Genomic DNA, 20,989 nt, shown 5'->3' with positions numbered 1-20,989 from the left:
TTTTTTTTTTTAAAGTAATTACTTTCAGCATGAAAGGACTCCTCACATAGTGACTTTTATTTTTACGTTACAATGCAACGATAAGTGACCTCAAGAGCAGTAGGATCTCCATTCACATCCCTGAAAAGATAGGGGTGGAAAGAAGAAAAACTGGGGAAAACAAGAGTCCCCTCTCCTGTCCTACCAGTTGTGAATGAATGAAACTGGAGCAATGAAACTAGATACAATGCCTCAGAGCTCTTTGGGAATGTCATACATTCAGGAAATCCAAAAATAACAAAGATGGCATTCCTTGAAGCTCGAAAAAAGAAACTTCATTAAAAAATAAAAAAGGTTTTGTATGGTAAAGGTTAACTTATATTCCATCCAACAAGAAAACACAGTTTAGAAACAGAACTAGATTCAAAAATCTTTAGATGGTATCATCACAACAAAACCATAAAAAGCTACTAAGCAAATGATCTGGGATTCTTTCTAAAGTTTTAATGACTGGTTATAAGCATCTACCATATGGTTGCTGGTCATTATTAAGAAGAGAGAAATTCAAGTCTTAGCAGACTCACATGCAGCAAAGCTATGGTTTGCCAACGGACAAAGATGATGTTAAGCCAGCTTATTCAATTATTAAACATTTGCTGAGTGACACTCTGTGCAGGGTGTTGTGCTCAGTGCTGTAAGGATGAAACAATCAAGAAGACTTAGTTCCTACAGTTAAGAGATTCATAATCTTCTCAGGAAGCTAAGGCATGTACAAAAATAACAGTAATTCAGATCTTCCCTATTTAAGTAAAAGTCAGCAGTTTTTTTCCACCAAATTTGCCTAAGTCAAAATCCTTTGAGCCATCCTTGGCTCGTCTAGTCTAACAAGTTATATATGCACTAACCGCAGGACACATCCATAATCAGGTGTTTTTGAAAATGGGTGAAGCAGCAATGGATACGATAAGTGATAAAGCATGGATAATGAATATAAGGAATTAAAGAATAAAGTATTTCGAAAGGCCAGAAAGGAGACAGGTGGCAAGGAGAGTGTTAAAAATTAGTGGAGATAGCTAATAGGTAAGCATTAATGGGCAGAGCTAGGAGATGTTTACACCTGCAGAGGTGCAGAAGGCATGAAGCCTCCAAGTTAAGAAAAGACTTTAGAAACATGAACACACAAGAGCAGCTAAGTCCCTGGGAATAGACGAGACCACCATCAAGAATGAAAATGAGAGCGAGAAATATCTACATGGATGGAAGGAGAAAGAGAAGTAAGCGGTCATCAGAGAGAAAAGAGGAAGAAACGCACGAATAATAACACGACAAGATAATGGCCTACTGGAGAATATATAAGGACTTTTAACTAATTTAAAGATCAATTTAGCAATGGAATGCTTAAAGAAAAAAATGCACTTTATTATATAGAATTTCTAATGTGCATTAGTTTAGCCTTTCAACTGTAAAATTAATATTCTGAGATTTCATAAAATATTTAATACAGATGCAAAACCATTAACAATCTTAAAATGGTTTCCAAAGACATTTATTCAATATAGGCAAGGGTGATAAAAATAAAAATAATTACTATGAATTATCAATAATGCACTTTAAAACTCAGTCATTTCAGAAGATGTCATTTTATTCAGATGAATGTCAATTCTGAGCAACAACAGACATCTAAAAAACATTATTAAACCTAATTCAACTTTTCCAGAACAATTTTAAGAGAAAAATGCATTACATATAATGGCTTAAAACTACAACACCTACAGCTGGTAATCTTGTCACATAAAAAAATAAAATGGAATTTCTTTATCTCTTGCTAAGGCTTCATAAAGAAGATATTTTGAAGATCATGTATCACATCAATGTCATATCTCATCCTATCCATGGCATGTTACCACCTCCATGAAGTGTCCATTCCTACACAATAAGTGGACATATAGTATCCCAAAACTTAGAGAAATCTAAGTTCAAATCAGAGTTATATACTAATAATTTTGTAGACCTGTGCACATTACTTAAATTGTACGTGTTAACAATTTTCTTACAGATAGAAATGCTAACCTCACCGTGTTTTTATAAGAATTAACTAAAGTGGTGTTTGTAAAGTATACCGTCTAGCACAGTTTAAACAATTCTTAAAAATGGTATATTTTAATTAGCAATAGGAATTTTATTAATTTTATATTGCATAACAAATTATTCCAGCTTGAAACAACACACATTTCTTAGCTGTGTAGGTCAGTAGCCCAGCTTGGTGTAATTGTGTTCTCTGCTCAGTGTACGGAGAGGAAATCAAGCTGGGCTGTGTTCCTTTCTGGAGTTGGGGGACAGACAGATCAGCTTACAAGCTCATTCAAATTGTTCACCAAATTCAGTTCCTTGCAGTTGTAAAATTAAGGTCCCCATATCCTCGCCGGCTGCCATGTCTCATCCCCTAGTGGCTGTCCATGCTCCTTGCTGTGTGCTCCACTCCATCAGTGGAGAATCTCCTTCACATTAACTCCCTATCCAGTTTGAATTCTCCCTGACTTCTGCACCTCTGGCCTCCAGAACCTGATTTAAAGGGCTTATAAAATTAGGTCAAGTCCACCCAAATAATCTGTCTTTTCTTAAAGGTAAAGTGCCATATAACAAAGTCTACTCATGAGACTGATAAGTTCACAGTCCCAGGGATTTTAAAGGACTTGTAAAACATGCTACAGGAATAATGAGGGACACCTTAGAATTCTATCTACCACCATAGTTGTAACAGTCCTAATAACTGTCTATTGGATAACACTTTCAATCTTTTTAAAAAGTTACCTTTCTTTAAGTTTCGAAGAAATAGGTAATTAGGATGAGAAGCCTAATAAAGCCCCTTATGTTGTCATACCAATTTAATGTTTACGTATATTTATACACAGGAGATACAACATATTTATGGGAGTTTGAATTTCTAAAGAAAATCCAGAAGAAACTACCTTTTACCTGCCAGCTCATGTTTTCCCAGAAACACCTTCTTCTCCTGCTTTGTTCTACACTTCCATAGACATAATCTTGAAAGCCAGAAATTCCTTTTCATTTGGTTCCAATGTGTGGCAAGAAATACCATGTGATTCACAGATTCTGACAAACTTCTAAAGTTTAATTCTGTAACAAACTTTTACTGGAAAGGTATACCATAAAGGAAAAGTTTAATCACAAGTAACCCTAGGGTAACTAGTTAAAGATCATCCAACTTCATGAATTCTCTTTAAAAAATAGCTACTCATGCCCTATTTTTAAAGGATCTCTCATTTAAATTTGTTATTTCCTAAACTGTGAACAAATCTCCATGGGATGACATATTAGCAAAAACCAAAGGGCAACTGGGAAGTTGGCCACCAAGGAACACCTACCTACCTCACGCCAGACACTCTTATGGGAACATTACACACATAATTTCATTTAATCCTTTTAACACTGCTGTGAATGGTAGTTTTTTTTTTTTTTAAGGTAATTGATTTATTTTGAGAGAGAGATAGAGGGAGAGCACGAGTGGGAGAGGGGCAGAGAGAGAATACCAAGCAGATTGTGTCCGGTCCACGCGGTCAGCGCAAGAGCCAGACCTGGGGCTCCATCTCATGAACTGAAATCATGACCTTAGTTGATCTCAAGATCAGACGTTTAACCAACTGAATCACTCAGCCACCCAATGGTAGGGCACCAATTTTAATACCTATTTTACCCATGAAGAAACTGGGGCTCGGAGAAGGTAACTAATGTGTACAAAAACCACATAAATAGAACATTCTAAAGCCAGAATAGAAATCTAGGTTTATCAGACTCCAAAGTCTGATCTCTTTCCAAAGTACGCTGCACTGCCTCATAAGAGTAACATGAGTCAAATAGTGGCAAAAGAAAATGCATCTAAGAAAAAGGCTTCTTGCATGTAATAATCCTTCATTCCTTTGGCTTTCATAGACTTACACCTTCTTCACATGTCATATTCTTTAAATTTAACTTACAATAAGCCAATAAAAGTGGAAATTTGTATGAATGATTGCACTAATTGCACAAATAATCTAAGTACCACTATACTATGTATCAGATAACGTTTGAATTATCTACCTAAACCACATGTTTTTCTCATGTCATCATTAGCTGCTCTTGAGCACAGAAACAGGAAAAATTCTGACTCACATCAAGTAAGGGGTAAAAGCAGCAGAGTGAAAATCAAAGATTCTGGCTTTAATTCACCAATGCCCTAAGAGATTTTCTACTAATAAATGTTCTTTCTGTCTCTTCGTATCTAAAGCCAAATCCAAGTCCAGGATGTATGTCAATGTCAAGGCTGACTAAGAAATGTGATAATAAGAACCCCCAAGCAAATAGATGAGTAGTGTTGCAAACCATCCTTCTCTTTTCAGAGGTACTTATCCAGAAGCTAATGGTTACATGATTGTAATAAACAATGACCTCCCGACTTCCAGAGCAGAGATATTCTCATTGCTATTCAGCACCTTTGTTGGATTAGGGAGTTCTTTTTTTTTTTAATTTTTTTTAACATTTATTTATTTTTGAGAGACAGAGCAACAGAGCATGAGTGGGAGATGAGCAGAGAGAGAGGGAGGCACAGAATCTGAAGTAGGCTCCAGGCTCCGAGCTGTCAGCACAGAGCCCGACACAGGGCTTGAACTCACAAACTGTGAGATCATGACCTGGGCCAAAGTTGGATGCTTAACGGACTGAGCCACCCAGGCGCCCCAGGATTTGGGAGTGCTTGATTTCTGATTTATCAAAGGCTGTGGAGAAAGATGTATCCATTGGAATGTCCACACTATCTCAACATAATTATGTGACAAAGGGCAAACACTTGGCCTCTGGTTCTCTTTTTCTTACTAGGAAGGCAAGGGCCACCAAATTACCTACCTCGTGGGACTAATAACGAGCATTAAATCACAGGTAAAGTGCTTAGCATATTACCTATTACCCAAAACATGTTAGATATTAGTAGTAATTTATTATGATTAGCAATATTTTATAATATTTAATTAACCTCCACAAGACAATTGAGAAATCGGAATAGACTGCATAATGTTAATAATGGTTGTTGCATAATCTTAACACAAAAAACATTTTAGACTTAGGCTACCCAGGTTTTTGAAATACATTTCTGCAGTTTTGTTTCTGTTTCTTTCTTTAAAAAAATTTTTTTTTCAACTTTTATTTATTTTTGGGACAGAGAGAGAGAGAGAGAGAGCGAGCATGAATGGGGGAGGGGCAGAGAGAGAGGGAGACACAGAATCGGAAGCAGGCTCCAGGCTCCGAGCCATCAGCCCAGAGCCTGACGCGGGGCTCGAACTCACAGACCGCGAGATCGTGACCTGGCTGAAGTCGGACGCTTAACCGACTGCGCCACCCAGGCGCCCCTGTTTCTGTTTCTTTCTTATGGAACTAGTGGCTCTTCCAGAGCTCTGGTTTCAGACTTAGAATGCAGCGCCCCAAGCACTACAGAAAACAGAACCCACGCCGTCTTCTGTCCATGACCATCGCTCATATGGTCCCCAATTCAGTAACAGCAAGGGCCACTACATTAGTCTACTTTACCGTATTAAGTACAAGCTCATCCTAATGGTTCTAACTTCACGTGCTACTGAATTCAAAGTTCGGCAATAGCCACCGAACCCATTTATCAATCAACATTGTTTCTGAGAAAGATGACTCATTGTAAGGGATGTCAGAAGTCTAAGTCACTAAAATTTAAAGATAAAACTGACTGTTAAATGCCTACAATGTATATGGGAACCCAAAATAAGTAACTGTCCTAAGGATGTGTCTATGTATTTTTATATATATGAGTGTTGGATTCCCATACATAATCATTGGCAAATAATGAATTCTAGGTACTATGCCAGCCCCTGAGGACCTAGTAATGAACTGGAATGACATGGCCTCTGCTCCTTGCCCATTTAATTGCACTCTCCCTGGCAATTACTGTCACAGAGGTTTGAGAATTCAGGCTAACACTTCAATGACTAGCTCCTCTTAAACACCTGCAATTCAGGTTATGGTTTTACAGCCCAAGTGGCAAAACTCTTTATTCCTGGGATCTGGCAGGGGCCCTGAAGGCATATCAAGTCAATACGTCAAAAAAGTATTAACAATTAACTAATAAACATACTGTGTATGTTATACACAAAACACAGTTCATAAATTACACATCTTGAAAGAAGATATGACCTGTGCCACCAAATGGTGTATTGTGTGTCACGACTGAAGATAGCTGCGCCCTGAGAAATGGGTACTTCTTGGAAGTTATGGTAAATATGAAGCTGCCAAGGATCTTCGATTCTACTTCTGAGTTGTACTTCCCCTCCTCCTTGAAGTTAAGCATGTCTATATGCCTGCCTTTGAGCAAAGGATCTGAGCAGAGGTGACACAGTGTCACATCTGGGCACAACCTCTAAGTAACAATATGGACCACACGTCCTTTCCCTGACACAGCGTCCAGCAATATTTTAGGTGGCGTAAGTCCAGCAGCCTGAGACCTTAAGTGAGGCTGATGTCTCGGACGGCTCAGGCCCTACAGACCCATCCACCCTCAGTGAACAGCGGTAGGTCCTGAGCAAGGTAAATGGGAGAGGAATAACACCTGATGTTTTAAGCTAAGCGTTGTTAATGACGCCTAAGCCAGTTAACTCAGACTCATACACTTAGGAAACAAAAGGAGGTCTCTGACCCTATAAAACAGAGCTGGCTCAGAACAGTAGTGCAAAAAAGCCCCCTTGAAAGTTATTGAGGAAAATGCTGGTAACAGACTGATCCTCCTATACACGTTGACTTCTCACTTTTCACTAAGAGGGCACAAAAAAGTACTATGAGAGAAAAGAAAGAGGTACCATCATTTTTAAACAGACACTTGAAGACAGCATGATTCAGTCCAGTGAGTCCACACAGACCACTTGCGTCAGAATCAAGAACATTTCATGAAATGCAGATTCCTGGACCCAAGCCAAAGCTGATTAAATCTTTGAGGATTTGCTAAATTGGTATTTAACAAATTCCCCAACTGATTCCTTCATAACCTTTATAAAAAATCCTGGTGTGTGGCCAGAGGCTGTAAACTAATAATGCTCAGGTGCGTTTTGTTTGCGATGCACCAAGATTTTATTTGTTTTGATTTGAATTAGAACTGGTTGGCCTTTAAGTATTAAGAAACTTCTCAAAAAACTGGTATTTCCAGCTTTTGAAAACTAATTAGAATATCCGGCAGCTCTTATCTAAAACACTTACATAAAACTCAGCCACCTTTGCATAAGACGTGCTCGTGCCTCAGTTCTTTCAGTTCTCGGCTCATAATGTCAACTCATTCTTTTATTTGACCTGCCCAAGGGAATAATGGAGTTTGGTCCCTTTATTCTGATTTCTGACTGCTGTGTTTATAGATTGGAAATTGTATTCCGGAAAGTGAGAAAAAGGAAAATCACTGAAGAATGTTGAGCAAAAGAATTCCATAATCAAATTTAACTGAAAAATAAAAAGCTGGAAATATAGAAGATAGACTAGGGCTAGGTTTACATACTCAAGTGTTTGGGGTTGGGGGGACAGCACATGATTTACTGGCCAGGCCGGTGACCTGACTCAGTGACATGGACTAAATGAGATCTCTGGCTAAACGTGAAGGACATACCTCCTCCATTTGGAAAGCTGTTACTTAGTTTCAATTGCTATCATCAATTCAATTTCTATTTCAGTTTCTGTCATCAGGAATTTCAGCCTGGGCTCAGCAGCTCTGCGATTATTAAAAGAGAAGACAGAAATCCACATTTTTATTGGAAATGTCCTGATTTCTAAATGCTTTAAGTTGATTATTTATTTTAAACAAAAAAATAAGCCAATCAATTGGGTTTATATCTATGTATTAGGGGACAGAAGAATTGGAGCCGGGAGACTGGAAAGAAGTCAAGAGAATTTGAAAAATTGTTCTCAATGGATTTTTAGCCCTTGTAGATTGACAAAAATGGACTCCATGAAGAACTACAGGATGAAAACCAGTTTTAGGTGACAAAATTTCGCATTTCGTTTCTGGAAGTTTAAGAAATTCATACAAAAGGACACAGTTTATCAGTTCCTCATTAGTTCATCATCTATGCAACAGGTACTATGATTACTATCTCCCTCCTCGAAGCTTTACGTGTGGTACTGGGGCTAGAACAAGAGGCAAGGGGTCACAAATCTTTGCCTGTAGAGATCTTAGATTCTAATAGGTGGGGCACCGAGTTACAAAACAGTACATTCATGTTGTGCCAAATATAGTAATGGATGACTTGTTCCATAGATATGTGTTGTATGACAGGGTGAGTCATGTAAGTAGTGACATCTACGTTAGAGCCTGAAGAAAGGGAAATGTATGCCCCAAGAGAAGTAACAGCCTGTGCAAAGGTCCACAGACTCAGGAAAGCCAAATGTATTAAAACATAAAAACTGAAACAAGGAGAGTGAATCTAAACCACTTTGTGAAAGGTAGTGATTAGTAGTGAGAAATGAGGACAGAAAGGTGATCAGAGGCCAGAGTCTGGAGGGACTGACTACCCTACGTGCTCTAGACTTGCTCCTGAAAGTGGTGGGTGGACACAGATGGGAGTCCATCTGGACAATGACAAGCAAATCCACGTCAGAAAACAGCGTCAGAACCAGAGAAAAATCTACATATGGGTCAATATTTGAGGATATGGAATTTAATGAGAATGTTCTGAGAAAATCATTAAAGTGCTAATCAGTAGGTGTTGAAAGTAAAGAACCTCGGGGAGCACATTTAAGAAGAGAATAAAGAGAAACCAAAGAATGAGACAGATCCAGAAGGGTAAAGAGACCAAGAGGAAAGAGTTTCAAGAGAGGGCAGATCTATGATATCAAGCAGAGCACAGAAGTCACAGAGGGTGAGCTCTGAAAAGGAGCCGCGGTTCGTATCACTGACACAAAGCGTGCAGAGCAATGTGTAGGAACGTAAACAACAGTATTGGTAAATGTAATTTTGTACACTTATAGCTACCTCACTGTGGCAGTCACTTCCTCATCAAACCGTACCCAGCTTTAAGAGAAGCTCTTGATTGAAATTTTCATGCAATGGAACTACCTAGTTTTGTGCAAACTCCTAACTGCTGGCAGTGGGAAAACCCAACAGCCTTTGTACTTTCCTTGGCAGGCCAGACTGGAGCCGTTTAGCAGCCTTATTGGGCTAGCTTGTATGCGGGCTCGTACTCTATTTCTCTACAATAAAGAAAACAATTGGTTTTAGACTTCTGTTCCAAGAACCTTATTTTCTACTCTATTTGCCTTGAAACAAGCCACAAAAGATGAGAGAAATTTCAGATGGCGGGGCCAGTGCCGTTCTCAGCTACAGTCTCTCCCTCTTCACGTTGGGGAAACTGAGACACAGAGATGATGACTGGCTTGCTCAAGGTCATAGAGCTTTTATTTTAGAAAATGGGGCTTTTCGTATATAAATAGTGGTTTTTATGCTTTTATACACTGCTTTGCCATCACAGCCTCTTCTGATCAAGGCAGAGGCCCTTTCCCTCTCAGTGTCTTTAAAATTAAAATATAAACAGAATTTTATTTATTTAAGAATTTAGGATCCTCCAGGTTTATAACCTTGTCTCTGTCAGGCACTAGAATACAAACCACGTATAATATTTTTTAAAGGAAATCTCACTTTCTATCTGTCCAAAGAGAAAATTTTGAAGCATCTTAAATAGAACGTACAGCAAGGAGAGGGTTCTATTATATTTTTACCCTGGAGATTACACACGTAGTAAAATTTTATTTACCACAATTCTATATTAAGGATTAAATTAGTTCTTTTATAATCAATTATTTACACTACCTTAGTTTACAACCTTCATGTTAATAATATTTTTTCCACAACTAGTGAGTGCGGCAATATCCAACACATTTTAATGAAGCAGAGTTCAAATATCATCATGGCATTACCAGAGATTAGTGTTAATTTTTCAATAAATATAAGGATACGTTCTTCCTTATAGACTATGGTAGAATTAAGGTATACTCATAGCTGATAAAGAAACTTCACTTAATATTATGCAGCATATTCACAGAAATCAGTGGTCAATCTAATAATTTACTAGGAATCTTATGAAAGCATATGATAAGGAATAAATCGGTCTATGATTCTACTTTTGATAAAAATAAGGTTTATCACCACAACCTTTAGAAACAGAAATTATGAATTTCTAATTGTCAGAGTGAAGCATGAAAATAGTAATAGTAGTAATAATAATAATAACAACAACAAAACAACATTTAATGAGCACTTAAAGAATCTCCACCTTGCATTATATTCTTTATGAATGCCCCTAATGTTGTACAACACGGTAGCCATAAATGAGTACCTCCTGGCTACTCAAAGTGCAGCCCAGGGACCAGCAGCATTGGTATCATTTAGGAGCTTGTTACAAATGCAGCATATCTTGAGCTCCACAGGGACATATGGAATCAAAATCTGCATTTTTAACAATCACTATCCAAGTTATTCATATGCAAATTAAAGTTTTTAAATACTTCAGGAAAATCAACTCATTGGAACTCATGTTTTCCATTTTACAGAGCAGGAAATTGAGGCACAAAGAGATTAATTTTTCTATTAGCATCAGTAGATGTGACAGCCATTGCTAGATACATACTGAATATCCAACGCATCTTTCTAATAAATCTCCAATTTTCCCAGACGCTCTCCTAGCTTGAAATAGCAATGAGATAAATGTGGAAATCAGCTGCAAGACCTGGGAAGCTTTCCTTTTCTAATGAAAAGAACTAACAGAGATAGTGCCATCCCCTCCTTTTATTCCAGCCTTTACCATGGATATGATAGCTGGAGCTGCAGCAGCCATCTTGGGATCACGAGGTGACAGCATAAGGACAGAAGCCAACCCTAAGGAAGAGGAAGTGGTAAAATAAAAACAATCTGGGTTCTTGAGGCTCTTGATGCCATCACTTAAGAACTCAGTCTTCATTTGGAGCCACCTACTTACAGACCTTTGTGAGGAAAAACTGACTGCCACTGAAATCACCATAGATAGAGTTTTCTGTTAGTTTCTGGCAAACACATCCCTAACTGATAAAGGCCATAATAATATTGTTTCACCTATATTTTATTGTTTTATCCCAACACTAGGAAGCAAGGTTTCCTTTATTTCCAACTGGCATTAAATCTGCACCCGAAAAAGCCACTCGGAGTTACTATATCCTCCTCTAACGTCTTCAAGCAGAAGCACGTAAAGTGTCATCCATCCTCTCTGACCGGGTGGGGGAAATGATAGAAACAACAGGCCATAAAACAGTTCCCTAAAAGGAAGGGATGTGATGAAGAGACATGTGGTTTCCACTCCACTAACTTTCATATCCACTCACTTAAACACGCACCTGCCCACTTTGCTTAACCTCCCAGCTGGTCCAAGGCAACAGCAACAGCAGCAGAAATTGCAGCTGCCCTCTGCACCTGCTGGCAATCAGATGTCTGAGAGGAAGATGCCCGTATTAGAAGCTGTCACCAAAAATGACAAGGTCTAGATTGGGTGTGGCAGCAGTCAAAGAGGAGTGACAAAGGCGGGGAACAGCAGTGTAACACACAGAACTGCATCGAAATGTATGCATTTCTGAGTCAGCAGCTGGGTCCCAGGGGACTTGCCATCACCCCCGTATTTCACGGAGAGTAATGTAAATCTTAAATGACCCACCCTGCCTGCTAGAGATATGAGTCATTCCGTCAGCTTGGTGGCAGCCAAAAATACCTCCAAGAGCCCTTCAGATTATCTGGGAACCTTGAAACAAGGAAAGTTGAAAAGAAGTCGGCTGCACCCACAGTCCCCTCACTCCTTTATCTGCCTGGTCCTCTCCTTTAAGAATTCAGACACTGTTACTCGAATTTATCTGTTTCAAGGATAATGAGTCCATTTTTTTTTTATATTTAAACTATTTTAAAGGGTAACATACTCTAATATAAGCACTGCTAATCATATGGTTCTAAATATAGCTTTCTTGTTAGTTATCTTTGATCCTACAATTCTGTTATCCTTATTAAGGCAAAAGCTACTCAAAATGATGAAAGGATAGCTTAGTTTTAATTCTTAGTATCGAGGGACTTGCTGTTCTCCCAGCAATGCCCTAATGATGACTTCTTTTTAAATGGGTCTACATTCACCCCCATTCTTTTATAACATTTTCACCACCCAAAACCAGCCCACTTACTCTCCTAAGAGTGTAAAGTTTCTCTTCTTCTGATATCTGCTGGACGGATTCTTTTGCTGTTCTACAAAGCACGATCATCAGCCTCACATTTTTTGCTTCAATGATTATCTTCTCACATGCCCTAGATAACTAATTAAATCTACCCTCCCATATTCCCCTCTACCCGACCTGAACACCAGCCATGTGATTCCATTTTCTTTTAATTAAGACTTCCTCTCTCTTGGTATCCAAACTTTAATCTTCCTTGTAAACCTAGCTGGCATTTTAGCCCACTCTGTCCTGTCTTGAGAAATTGGAGAGTTTATGTAATCTTGGTAACAAAAATGAATTTTTTCTATGTACCCTAATTTTCTGACTATGGCTGATTTGCTTAATTTCCACTGTAAAGGCTTCTAAAGAATTCATATAATTGAATGTATTTGGACTCTCCAACCCAAATATATGAGTAGGAAGTCAGCATCTTGCTTCAAATGCTGAAATCTTCTTATGAGGAATTAGAGGTAAAATGGACTTTTCATCTTTTTCTAAAAGCCCCCCAGTGACACCCTCTTCCTCTTCAAACCACTCCTCCAGTTCAAGTCTGGAGATCTTTTAGGTCCCAGAAAACTTTTTAACATATACCATTCTAAAACCACCTGATCCTTTTACCTTCTTAATGAAAATCAAATGGTTCCCAAATACTTGCTAAAATACCATACGCATCCCAAAAAACATAATCTAAATATGGGCTTGGGGATGCTATTAAAAGATACTGTATATGTGTATATATATATAAATTTATATATTTTTTTAATTTACTATTTCATGAGAGAGAGAGTGAGAGAGCATGCGCCAGGAAAGGGACAGAGGGAGACAGACAGAGAACCTTAAGCAGGCTCTACACTCAGTGCAGAGCCCAACATGGCCTTGAGATCATGACCTAGGCCAAAATCAAGAGTCAGATGCTCAACTGACTGAGCCACCCTGGCGCCCCAACGTTTATAATTTTTATCCTTTCTTCAACCTTCCTTAACCTTGTGACATAACTCTACTCTTCTATTCAGACACAAAATTCAATTGTACTACTCATTATATCATAATCATGAAATATCCCCCAAATCGATTACAATTTACTAACCACCTCCACAAAATAGTTGAAATAGCCGTTATCTTCTTTTTGACATATATTTTTCCTATGGCTACTATATCAAAAGAAGAACCATACTTTTTCTTTTATTGTGTTTTAAATCAAATTAACAATGCCCTAACTGAACATATCCTTGAAGAATGCTGAAATACTTTTATGCAGAAAGAATGTCACCACACATGTTCCTGGAACAATCTTTGTACTACATTTTGCATTCATTCCCCTAAAAAAGAACTAAGATCCCAAATGTTAATAAAGATACTTTTGAAAATGATGCTTTTATAAGAGTACTATTTTTTTAATTTTATGTGAAAACTTTTTTTTTTGTTTTGACATACTTTAAATGTTGAAATAAACAAGAAGGAACATAAAAGGATAAAATAAAAACCAACATCACAACTTAGGTCAAGTTAAGACCTCATATGAACTCATATTTTTCTACATGCTAGTTTTTCAGTTTATTAAAAAGGTAAAATGAAAACATACAAAGATATCAAATTACTACTTACTCGAAGTTACTAAAAATGCAATAAACTAGTGGAAATTTGAGAGATCTACATTCTATGGTAAGTGATATCCTTAATTTTATGAGCTTCTATATGAAATACTTTTAGATTTAAACATTAATTGTATTCTTATACATTACTTTTAAATGATAAGTTCTGTACCTCAAGGGATGAGGGTATTTCAAGTTAAACACAAGTTTTCAGAATTTTTTCAGAATTCTGTGTTGGGTCGGGACCATTAAAAATTCAAAAGAAATAAACTGAATACTCATCACATTACACATCATGTAATTTATTTTTTTACTTCACAGGAAATGTCTAGTTATTATTTAACTCATCTCTAGCTCAAAGGAAATTAAAATAAGGCAGAAAGAAAAGTTTTCTTTACAAAGAGAACTGAGAAGGGACCCCTGGGTGGCTCAGTTGGTTAAAAGCGTCCGACTTCGGCTCAGCTCATTATCTCATAGTTCGTGGGTTTGAACCCCACATCAGGCTCTGTGCTGACAGCTCAGAGCCTGGAGACTGCTTTGGATCCTGTGTCTCCCTCTCTTTCTGCCTCTCCCCCACTTGTACTGTTTCTCTCTCTCTCTCAAAAATAAATAGACATTAAAAAAAAAAAAAAAAAACAGAGAGAACTGAGAATTGTCCAGAAATTTCAACTGGAATTAACACTTATCTTACTACCTCTGAGAAAGCTTTTCTTAACATAGATACCCTCAACACCTCTGCTACATACGCAGAAAGACATGCTCTCTGGATGTTATACTCTTCTACAGATAAAATTCTCAGTCTGACAGTAAATATACCCCAAATCACTCTTGCCACTATGAGAAAAGACAATAATGTCCAATAAGGAAAACACAGGGTAGTTATACGGTATTTTTAATTAGGCAGGGAAAGAAGAAACCAATGTCTACAACACTTGAAAGGCAGAAAGCCCCCAAATATGGTGTGAAATGAATTTCCGCAAAGTCTAGGTCTTATTCATCAAAATATTTCCAGCATTTCAAATAAAACCCAGAAAATACTTGGCCGTTAGCAAGAAATAGTTGAATGCATGAATCATGTTATAGACATAGAACTTGGCCAACTCCAGTTATAGTACAAGAAAAATGATTTCTTACATCTCTAAATTTCAATAGCATGTTCTTATAATGAAACATATGTTGTACTATTTCAAGCTATTTCAAGAATCATAGTATATCTACCTTATCTGTCCTCCAAGGGACTTCAACCACTGGAGACCAATACCTCACCCTGTACATCTTTATATTCTGCAGAATGTCTGACACATCATCAGCCTTCAATAGACATGGATTAAGAAACAGAATACTAGAATAATTTAATTTGACTCTTTCCATGTTAACACACTGAAAAGTAATGATTTGCTGACTGGCCAAGCTGTTCACTTGGCCACCTCCACTACCAATATAGATTTCTACAATATGATTGAGCTGTAGCAATCAAAAAATAACACCAAAACAAATGGATCGGTCATGCTTATGGTCCAATTTATCCACTGTGTTAAGGGGGTACAAAGAGAAACACTGATTGCACCTGAGCTTAAATGCTAGTGAGAGGCATGCTTGTGCCTGAAAAAGCAAAAATAACAGTCCCTCAAAATTATGACTGAGAGCAATGCTTTTCCAGCAGTGATGGTTGAGAGAACAAACTGCTATTAACCAAGTACGTTTTAAGTTGAAAACAAAGCCTTAGTTTACGAAAACATGAGCAGTATTCTCTTGGTCATGCACTTCAGTGATGTCACCATGAGTTTTGCTGGAGAGATGCTGTTTGGGAAGAAAATGCCACCATCTAATCCAATGCATACCTCTGCTGCCGTGTATCCAGTTTGCCTTTCCTATCAAATAAATCACAAGCTGTGTACCTAGTTCAAATAACGGACTAAGAAAGAGTTCTGCAAAACTACCTCAATCTAACCATTTCTGAAGAAGCCTGTCTTGGTAGCATTCTCTGCCGGGGAGTGGACAAGCAGCACAGCGTTAGGGAGGGTGTGCAGAAATGCTAAGATGTTCCTCGGTCTTGCCTCGAAATACTGAGAAGAATACAGAAACCTGTACATAACATTACCATGCTTCCAGTTTAAGGTAGCATGCATTGTGGCGAAGCCCATACTATGTCCACACCAGAAGGAGAACACTACAAACAGACCCCAGACAAAATTGAAGGAACTGATTTTGGAAGTCAGACCCAGAGTTTCCAGCCTCCCAATAGCACCCCACTTCAGGCAGCCGAGTACCTTTCTGCTTTTTTGTGTTTCGTGCCTCCGATAAGATAACTTTACACAGGAAATGACAATTGATAATGGCCCTCTGCACTTTTAGCAAAAATTCTTTTCCACACTTGTGTGAAATCTCCCCAACTTATTTCTATTTTCTCATTCATGAAATAATCAAATGCACTGTTCCCTGTGACCTTCAGGCAAACTTAAGTGAGTGGAGAAGACAGTAGCCGAGAGCACTGAAAGACTGAAATCTTCTTTTGCCTACAGCTTATTCTGAAGGATATCCTACTCCAGCACTGCAGGGAACCCCAGGAGCCTGAGTTAGAAGGGAAGAGAGATAAGATTCTCAGCTGCCTCAGGCCTCTTTGGGAACGTCGGTCCCAACCACAGCCGCTGAATGAGGAGAATGCCAAACATCACAGCTTTACAGAGAGCAGAGACCCCAGTAATGGCGTTTACTCTGTCTCCATCTGAGACAAGAACTTCTTAACAGGCAATCTCTCTTTTCCTGCTCATCTCGCAATCCACTTTTCCCCCTCCCCCACTTCCAATTCTACCTAGAGATTTCAGACTATTCTTCGTGCGTTCTTTCAGTCCCAGTGGTTCCACCGCCCGTCATTTCCTAAGACACTGTCAAGCATCAGACATATACTCTGTGGCTGCAAGACCCACTCCAGAGCAATTGCCATCCAAGTACCTAGCACATCCCAGGTTAGATTGATGGACATGCTTTCAGTTTTATGTCCCTAAAATCATCATTAATGTTATATAGCAAAGTTTTACTCTGTAAAATATATCTTTTTCTCCTACAGGCAAATTCATCACCATGAATTGATGATGCCAAATTATTACATGTCATGATAATAAATTATAAAGAGCAATACATATGTCATACCTCTTCTGTGAGTGGTTTTGTTTTCAGAGATTCTGTACATATACAAAGGGTGTGTCTACAAAAATGAAACTAATCACATAAGAAATATACAACCTCTCCTGTCTTTACAACTGGGTTATGTGTGCCACAAACTTATCATTTTTTTATGAAGCCATAGCTTTTATAGATTAAGTGAAACAGAGTGATGCCCTGTATCGCATTCTATTATAACAACAGCAGCAATAACACTTACAAGTATTGAGTTGCTACTCTGCTTGCCATATACTGTCCAAAGGATTTAAATGTTAAAAAAAAAAGTCTCTAACAAAACGAAAAGTCACATATTTTTACTCCTATTTTACAAATAACGAAACCAAAGCAAGGAGAGATTGAGTAGCATCCTGAAAGTTTTGTAGTTATTTTACAGTGGCAACAGAATTCAAATCCAAAGGTGTTAGTCTCTAGAGGCATTGATCTTAAGCATTACTTCATAAAGTAATACCATGCTGTTTTGAGGACAGAATCCCTCTTAGGGTCTGGGACAGATCAGATTTTTATTTATTAATTTCTCCCACTGAATAGCCTATATTTTATTTTTTATAAATTGGAGAGTAGTAAAATCCATAGAGACATGTTGTCATCCACCTGTCTACAGCCTGAAGTAAATATCCATGAGCAAAGCTGGAAACCGACCCTCAGACCCTAAGCCTACGATCTGACATCATATTTTTCATAGCTTTAAGCATAAAGTTTCTTCAAGGTTTCAGAGTATAAAACAAGAACATGGAAAGAAAAAATCTATCTAGACGACCTCTTCGAAAGAGCTTTTCAAAATGCGGTTAAGCATGGTACTCAATCTAGATTTTCCAGATTGGATCTATAATTTAGATACCAAGCCTTGTCATTTCTAATAGTTGTCACTGTTGAGCATTGTGGATGCTAGCTGTCATAAATGTCCAAGGCCTGTCTACACATTCATTTTTCCAATGACCCCATAAAATTGGTCCAAAACACAAATGCTGCTTTTTATTTAGTTAACAGTTTGAAAGCTTCTTATGGAATATAAAAATATATGTGTTATACTCCAGGTTGTTAGCTCTAATGACTAAAATGAAGAGGAAAAACTGATTCAGTTATTAGCTCTAGCTACTCTAAATGCATGGTCTCAACAGATAAGATATCAAGGCAAACCCATCTCAGGTTTCCAGGCTCACAAAGAAGTAAGCCTACCAAATGTACAAGAGCTACCAATATTTCCTTGGCACGTTTTCAAAGAACACTACCTCCTAAGATGTTTTTCTTGAAGAGTTCTCCTCGTACTCCTAGCAACACTAACACTTATCAATTGTATGTCGCATTACGCTCTCTTAAGAATTTTAATTTACTTGAACCACATCATATTTCTGTGAGATATAAACAGAATAAGTGGATCCTCTCTTGCCATTTCATAGATGAGTAAATTAAGTCACATATGGGATAAATGAATCACCCCAAATCACACAGTTCAAAGGCAGAATCACAACTAACATAAGTCGGGATTTGAGTAACTGGGGTTATAATAGCTCTAATTCACCAAGATGTCATCCCAAAATATGCTGATGCTAATAGTGGAAAGTCAGTGTGTGAATTAAATGATAACTGCTCCACCAAGTTTAAGGATAAGTTAAGTTCTATAGTTGATTCTTTTCATGGCAGCACAGTAAATAATAATAATAATAATAATAATAATAATAATAATGATAATAAAATACATGAATAAAATTAAAATCCTTCAAGAAATATTTCAGTGCTTACTATATGCCAGGTCCTGTTCTAGATGCTGGGAACAGATGATGCACCAGTGAATAAAGCAACAAAATAGACAAGAATCCCTGACCTCAATGAGCCTACATTCTAGCAAAAGAGACAAAAATAAGCAATTGCCACTAAAGTAATAAAGAAATAAATTATTCTATATATTAAAATAAAGGGGAAAAATAAGCTGGGTAAGGGAGATTAGAATTATTAAGAGGTAGCCAGGTTATAGTATTTATTTGTTTGGTCAGGGTAGGCCTCATTGAGGAGGAGAGATCAAAGGAAAAGCTCCAAAGAGTATCCTGGTGTGTTCAAAGAACAGAAAGGAAGCCAATGTGACTGCAGCAGGATGAGCAAGAAGGTGAGTTGTTGTGAGGTCAAAGAAAGAATAAGGAGACAGATCATCATGCACGGCCTTGGAGACCACCACAAGAAACCCAATTTTTATTCTGAATGAAGTAGAAACGATTGCAGAATTTTGAGCAGTTGAATGGCATGATACAACTTAAATTTTAAAGAAACTCCATTATTAATCATAAAATATCTTAAAATTTTATCACTCAATGTATTTTTAATTTTTTTCATGTTTATTTATTTTGAGAGAGAGAGAGAGACAGCACAAGCAGGGAAGAGACAGAGAAAGAGGGAGAGAGACAGAGAGAGAGAGAATCCCAAGCAGGCACCACTCTGTCAGTGCAGAGCCCCATGTGGGGCTCGATCTCATGAACCACCAGATCATGCATGACCTGAGCCGAAATCAAGAGCCAGACGCTTAACCAACTGAAGCACCCAGGTGCCTCTTTCATTCACTCAATGGATTGTATGATCTTCATCATATATATGAATCTCAATTTACCTTCCTCCGTTCAGCATAAAAAACCATTATTTCCATTTTCCCAAGGGAAATCCCAAGTTTCAGAATGTCTAAGGAACTTGGCCAGGGTAAAATCTAGTAAGTGGTCGAGCCAAGTGAAAAGAACAATTTTTTTTTAACTCGCAGTCCAAAACCGAGTGTGCTTTCCTATATAGCGATTTGTATTAGTTATAAAGGAAAGAAATGATAATTGAAATTAATTATCCAGATTTTTCATCAATAGGGATGTTCTGTTTGATACATTAAAACTGAATCAAATACATATTTTCCTTCTTATTAATTTCTGGGACATAATGACACAAGTAATTTCCTTGGACTTTCTATGTGAAATGACATATGAACAAGCAGGAGAAGAATTTTGGATGCAGAAGTAATCACAATAATGATGTAAATTTACAACAGTACATTTAGAAAGTTTCTGAAAGTCTTTTAGGTACTATTATTTATTAATTCTCTACCATATGCCAGGCACTGTGCTAACTTCTTAGCATATATCATCGTACTTAATATTCATCAAATGCTCTAAGAACAGTATGAGTAATCACACTCTATAGATGACAGATGTGGACCTAAAGAGGCAAAGTATTGAAAGGTCATTGGACCGCTCAGGACCAGAGCTGGGATTTTACCTAAATCTCCAAAATCTAAAGCTAGGTCTTTACTAAGCCTCGTTACCTTCCTGTAGCATGCTGCCCAACATATTACTCAACATTCCTAACCAAAAGGTCGGCCAAATATGGATAAGCCCATTTTACAGATGATGAACTGGTCGTAGAAAAGTTAGTCAAGCAATCAACATTTATTTGATGGCCACAATATGCAAATCAATATTTAGTTGCTGAGAGCATAGAGGATTTATGATACAATGTCTTGCCTCAACGAGCTTACAATCTTGTTAAGGTAACAAGAGGCACACAAAAAGGTAATAAATAATCCAAGATAGCACATAATAAGTTCCAGATGAGATATAGAGCCAACAACTGCTAAAGAAATTCAACAGAGAGAAAATTGAATCTAGGTATTTCAATTCACTTAAGAAAGATCTTTACTAGAGGACCAGTGTTGAGGTGGTCTTTATAGAAAAAGGGTTTCGATCATCAAAGATGATGAGAAAAACACTTCCAGTGAGAGGAAATAATACGACCAAAGGCCAAGGGAACAGATGTGAATGGATTATCAAGAGAAGATGAACAAATGCATCCGAAGTGCAGGATGAAAGGGTGGCAAAATACAAACGAAGCCAGGAAGTAGAATGTAGAAAACCTTACTTGGCAAACTAGGAACCTAAGGGAGGAAGGACGAACTAGATCTTTGTTGAATTCCTACTATGGGGCACCGGCTTTGTATGTACTTT

The 20,989-nt window shown here is 37.7% G+C and overlaps 1 protein-coding gene across 3 annotated transcripts in view; it reads right to left on the bottom strand.

Annotated features, from left to right (window-relative positions):
• The window catches only part of GABRA2 (gamma-aminobutyric acid type A receptor subunit alpha2), a 128,070-nt gene that overhangs the window by 100,971 nt on the left and 6,110 nt on the right, over positions 1-20,989 (bottom strand). The gene's annotated exons all lie outside the window — the stretch shown is intronic.

The sequence above is a fragment of the Felis catus genome, chromosome B1 (genome assembly GCF_018350175.1).
Source record: "Felis catus isolate Fca126 chromosome B1, F.catus_Fca126_mat1.0, whole genome shotgun sequence".
NCBI lineage: Eukaryota > Metazoa > Chordata > Mammalia > Carnivora > Felidae > Felis > Felis catus.
Note: the sequence above shows the minus strand (reverse complement) of the source record. Positions and strands in the feature narration are given on the sequence as shown.